Here is a 6,650-nt window from a genome sequence, read left to right on the forward strand (position 1 = left end):
TTCCTATCAATGCCCTCTTCTCACAGTAGAGGGGACAGTACAAAGGTTTCATTTGCACATGTCATACGTGGAACTTCATAGCTTATCTTAAACGAAGAGATTTATCTTACAAGCAAAAATATAGCTACTCTATGTGATTTGGTCAGCTAAATCTAATCATAACCCTCTTTATCTTCCATGTCTATTGTGACTTAAATCTAAGACAAAATATGGACATGTGTAGCCTACAAAACTACCCTACAAAACACACTAGATCCTTTGTTGTAATTGTGTGTGTGTTTGAGTGCCTGCCTGTGTGTGTGTGTGTGCATGTGTGTGTCCATTTGTGTGTGTGTGCGTGCATGCAGAGAGGTGTCTAGCCTCAGATCAACCAAGTGAAATAAGGAGTTAAAACATGGTTGCCACTAATGAGGGGAAGGTTGCTGTGAATGTAATGCAATCAACGGAAGACACCCCTGAGGCCGTGGAGAGGATGAAACAAGAGCCATACACCTTCATCTAGTCCACTGACAGGCCTGTGAACCTGTGAAACCGCCCGGACACACACACACACACACACACACACACACACACACACACACACACACACACACACACACACACACACACACACACACACACACACACACACACACACACACACACACACACACACACACACACACACACACACACACACACACACACACACACACACACACACACACACACACACACACACACACACACACACACACACACACACACACACACACACACACACACACACACACACACACACACACACACACACACACACACACACACACACACACACACACACACACACACACACACACACACACACACACACACACACACACACACACACACACACACACACACACACACACACACACACACACACACACACACACACACACACACACACACACACACACACACACACACACACACACACACACACACACACACACACACACACACACACACACACAGATACACTTATACACCTACACATTCACTCTCACCTACACACGCACATTCACAAAGGCTGAATGTCTGGTGCATAACACATGAGATAAATAACAGTTACCTTAAACTCAGTGGAATCCTACAGAGAATAGCTGGCAGAGAGGCAGTTCAAAAACACAGCCTCCAGACTTCACCGTCATCATGCAGACACACCAGTGAAGAAGAAAGGATTTGTGCCGACTAAGTTCTGGAGAAAGAGAGAGAGAGAGAGAGAAGAGGGGAAAGAGAGAGAAAAAGAAAGAGAGAAAACACATCAAGCTGAAAGGGATCCAACTAAGGCAGTGGTTCCCAAACTGTTGGGTGCGCCCCCCAGGAATGGAGCGAGGGGTCGGCAGGGGGTGCACTGGGGTTGTGCCCCCCCGCAAAATATATAATATAGATAGAGAGATTTCTTTTAAGCCACTCAGTCCAGCTTTAAACTTACTCTTGAAAGTTGTAATAGTAGAATGCACAAAGTGTAATTTCATAATTGGGTAGTGCATCATCAATTCCTCTTGTCATGTTAGTCATTGCATACCTTAAAGAGCTAGATTATTCATAATTTGTCAGAAATGTCCAGATCAACTAGCCCATTTTTTGTTAGATTTTTTAGGCCAACGATTTGTTGTTTTAACGTATGCTGGAAGGGGGACCACAGTGAGAAAGTTTGGGAACTGCTGAACTAAGTCAGCATAGTGAAACCTGTACATACAGGTGTTGCTTCTCTTGCCTCCAACCTGGCAACATGCTTCGTTCAGTATGTCATGTGAGGATATGAGATGTGCATAACGTGCATATTGAGTCAAACTAACCTCACCTGTGTCTATGGTTTTCCTCATCAGTAAATAGTTAGAGAGCATAGACTACAGGGTTGTGACCTTTCCTGTCTGACACTAGTCACCTGCCATCATAAGCTACAAGGGCAGACCCACAGCAATGAATAATAGCTGCTCCCCCCCGACAGACAATTGTGCGCACACGCACAGAAATGCACAAACACACTCACCATTGTGAACCACCTCTCACTCAACATCATTCCAAGTTGGGCTACCTCTACGAGAACATAATAAATAAAACATGTGCGTGCATGCTATTGTGCACATCGTGGTGGTGGTGGGGGGAGCAGTTAAAAGCGACTCTCAGAAATCACTTCATTTGATTCTTAGTGGAAGGCAAAATTTCCACAGGAAAACTTCCATTGAGCACAAAATGAATTTCCTTAGTTTTCAATTTGGGAGGCTGTGAGTGGGATTGAGATTGATAAATGCTGGCAGAAGCAGCCCATGCGTGCTCTACCTCATTTAGTTGAGCAACGTAATTTCCACACTAAACAATGTGATTTATATGTGATCATCTAAACAAATTAAACAGACTGTGCAATAAATCTCACTCAAAAAAGTATTTCACTCATTGACCATAAACAAAACACTTATCTTACAAAACATCACATTTTGTATCATGACTTTATTACTTTGTAGAAATGTGTTTGAATTTAGTTCCATCCCAATTACTGTTTAGACTTAGACTTGTTTCCAACAAAGCAGTGATTCACTCTTACGTTCTGGTTGAGAATTTTTCCTCTCCTCATCTCCACCAGTGGGAGTGGCGGGGGGTCCATTAGGGCGTTAGGAGTGGTGCCCCACTTGAAACAAATACAAATCAAAAATCTAAAAAATTGTATATTTTTTTACAACAAAATATATATTATAGAATTCAAGGACTATGTTTAAAATGTACATAAACGTGTGGTTAATTTGTGTACCTTTTACTGTTTCAAATATACAGTATATTGTTCAAAACAAGCTGTTTATTTACCTACTGCTCTGCCATTAGCAGTAGGTGGCCTGCCACTCAGGGCTCGCAAGCTTTTACATGACTTGCTATTGGGGGGGCTGCAGCAATGAGATTGCAAGATTTCATCACATGATTTTCACAGCACAAATGAAATGGACAGTCCTGGGGCATTGAAATGAATGCCCACGCCTTCTGGGTCTGCTCTATCAGGTACTGAACAGATGGCTCTAAATTGCAATGAACATGTGAGTAAACAATCATGACAGTCAGTGGGAGCCTGGGACCTGAACCGGACATCCACATCCATCAACAGTCGAAGGATAGAGGGATGCTCTAGCTAGAACCTTCTCGCAGATCTGGTATGAAAAAAAACATGCCTGGCGTTTTGGGAGGCACAGTGGTAGACCCAGGGAGGGGTGATCAGGGTATCTCCCTGCCCACATGCTGCCCGCTCTGCCCACATCGCAACATTAAGAACACCTGCAGCACCAGGGACAGGGGAAGCTCCAGGGAGAGGGGCAGACCAGGGAGACGGGCAGGTCCAGTGAGAGGGGAAGCTCCAGTGAGAGGGGAAGCTCCAGGGAGACGGGCAGCTCCAGTGAGAGGGGAAGCTCCAGGGAGACTGGCAGCTCCAGGGAGACGGGCAGCACCAGGGAGAGGGGAAGCTCCAGGGAGACTGGCAGCTCCAGGGAGATGGGCAGCACCAGGGAGAGGGGAAGCTCCAGGGAGACGGGCAGCTCCAGTGAGAGGGGAAGCTCCAGGGAGACGGGCAGCTCCTGGGAGACGGGCAGCACCAGGGAGAGGGGAAGCACCAGGGAGAGGGGCAGCTCCAGGGAGACGGGCAGCACCAGGGAGAGGGGAAGCTCCAGGGAGACGGGCAGCTCCAGGGAGACGGGCAGCTCCAGGGAGAGGTGCAGCACCAGGGAGACGGGCAGCACCAGGGAGAGGGGCAGATCCAGGGAGAGGGGCAGCACCAGGGAGAGGGGAAGCTCCAGGGAGAGGGGCAGGCCAGGGAGACGGGCAGCTCCAGTGAGAGGGGAAGCTCCAGGGAGAAGGGCAGCTCCAGGGAGACGGGCAGCACCAGGGAGAGGGGCAGGCCAGGGAGACGGGCAGACCAGGGAGACAGGCAGCACCAGAGAGGGGAAGCTCCAGGGAGACGGGCAGACCAGGGAGACGGGCAGCTCCAGGGAGACGGGCAGCTCAAGGGAGAGGGGCAGACCAGGGAGACGGGCAGCACCAGGGACAGGGGAAACTCCAGGGAGAGGGGCAGCTCCAGGGAGACGGGCAGCTCCAGGGAGAGGGGAAGCTCAGGGAGACGGGCAGCTCCAGGGAGACGGGCAGCACCAGGGAGAGGTGCAGCACCAGGGAGACGGGCAGCACCAGGGAGAGGGGCAGATCCAGGGAGAGGGGCAGCACCAGGGAGAGGGGAAGCTCCAGGGAGAGGGGCAGGCCAGGGAGACGGGCAGCTCCAGTGAGAGGGAAGCTCAGGGGGAGACGGGCAGCTCCAGGGAGAGGGGCAGGCCAGGGAGACGGGCAGACCAGGGAGACAGGCAGCACCAGGGAGAGGGGAAGCTCCAGGGAGACGGGCAGACCAGGGAGACGGGCAGCTCCAGGGAGACGGGCAGCTCAAGGGAGAGGGGCAGACCAGGGAGACGGGCAGCACCAGGGACAGGGAAACTCCAGGGAGAGGGGCAGCTCCAGGGAGACGGGCAGCTCCAGGGAGATGGGCAGCTCCAGGGAGAGGGGCAGACCAGGGAGACAGCAGCACCAGGGATAGGGGAAACTCCAGGGAGAGGGGCAGACCAGGGGAGACGGGCAGCTCCAGGAGAGCAGCTCCAGGGGCAGCACCAGTGAGAGGGGCAGCTCCAGGGAGACGGGCAGCTCCAGGGAGACGGGCAGCTCCAGGGAGACGGGCAGCTCCAGGGAGAGAGGTAGGCCAGGGAGAGGGGCAGCTCCAGGGAGACGGGCAGCTCCAGGGAGACGGGCAGCTCCAGGGAGAGGGGCAGCTCCAGGGAGAGAGGTAGGCCAGGGAGAGGGCAGCTCCAGGGAGACGGGCAGCTCCAGGGAGACGGGCAGCTCCAGGGAGAGGGGAAGCTCCAGGGAGACGGGCAGCACCAGGGAGAGGGGAAGGCCAGGGAGAGGAGCAGCTCCAGGGAGACGGGCAGCTCCAGGGAGAGAGGTAGGCCAGGGAGAGGAGCAGCTCCAGGGAGACGAGCAGCTCCAGGGAGACGGGCAGCACCAGGGAGAGGGGAAGCTCCAGGGAGACAGGCAGCTCCAGGGAGAGAGGTAGGCCAGGGAGAGGGGCAGCTCCAGGGAGACAGGCAGCACAAGGGAGAGGAGCAGCTCCAGGGAGACGGGCAGCACCAGGGAGAGGGGAAGCTCCAGGGAGACGGGCAGCACCAGGGAGAGGGGAAGGCCAGGGAGAGGAGCAGCACCAGGGAGAGGGGCAACACCAGGGAGAGGGGCAGCTCCAGGGAGATAGGTAGGCCAGGGAGAGGAGCAGCTCCAGGGAGACGGGCAGCACCAGGGAGAGGGGAAGCTCCAGGGAGAGAGGTAGGCCAGGGAGAGGGGCAGCTCCAGGGAGAGGGGCAGCACCAGGGAGAGGGGAAGCTCCAGGGAGAGAGGTAGGCCAGGGAGAGGGGCAGCTCCAGGGAGAGGGGCAGACCAAGGAGACGGGCAGCTCCAGGGAGACAGGCAGCACCAGGGAGAGGGGAAGCTCCAGGGAGATGGGCAGCACCAGGGAGAGGGGCAGCTCCAGGGAGAGGGGCAGGCCAGGGAGAGGCCCAGCAGTCTTACTGTACGTATAGAGTAGACTGTGGCCTAGGAGCTGATGGAGCTAGGAGACAGGAGATAGAGAGCCATAGAGTGAGAGAGGCAAATCATGGCTCAGGAACAGATATCCCTCATGGAGGTAAAGAACCCAAATGATAAATGATAAATTGGTAATCAAGGTTGGCTATGCCTGCAGAAATTTACATTTGAGTAGTGTGGATATGGGGACAACAATAGCATAAAAGCATGTGATATTGTAAGATCAGTACAATAACACAAAACTTTCACTCTTGCTTTTGTCCTTATCATATTGATATCTTTCTAAAAATGTGCACAGAAAGTGCTATATAAGTTCATTCATGTTTACTGTTATGAGAGTCCGGGACTATTCGCGGAGTGGTAAACACACAGTAATAGATGAGTGTGAAGAGAAGCCCTCGTTTCCCCCCTGTGATTAAAAATGTATGTTGCCACACGCAGGTTCTGGTGTGGAACTCCCTGGCAAAGGAGCTCGTTAATATTCCAGACCATGTCTGGCTAATGTCTTAAAGTGATGGATAGGAGGGGGAGCTGCTGTTTGATTGTTCTTCACAGGCAGTCAGGGAGCTGGCTGCGCAGCGCGTGGGGATTTAAGGTGGAGGAATCCTCTTAAAGCTCCTCATTCATTCTCTCAGAAAAGTCTGGGCCATTAATTGGCCCTGTCTACATGACTTCAGTGTTCTGAGGGCCAGTGGTAGCCAGCTACAGCACTGGATGTGGACTTTTAGATATTTCACAGAGCCCTTGTCCCATAAAAGCCATTCAAGTGACATGAAATGACATTCATGTCAAGCCTGGGAGGAACATATACACTGCAGAAGAACGTCTTGATTCATGCACTGCCTATCTGCATTGCTGTATAAACCCTCCTCTTTAGAAAAAATGTATGATTTACACTGTTCAACGCGTAAGGAGGTTTATTTCAAGAAAACATGGATTGGACAAAAGCGAGTGACAAAATATATGTAGAGGAAATAAATGATTGGCTTCATTGTTTTGAGGAGACAGTATTCTCCCCAAATATAATTCAT

The sequence above is a fragment of the Oncorhynchus keta genome, chromosome 29 (genome assembly GCF_023373465.1).
Source record: "Oncorhynchus keta strain PuntledgeMale-10-30-2019 chromosome 29, Oket_V2, whole genome shotgun sequence".
Taxonomy (NCBI): Eukaryota; Metazoa; Chordata; class Actinopteri; order Salmoniformes; family Salmonidae; genus Oncorhynchus; species Oncorhynchus keta.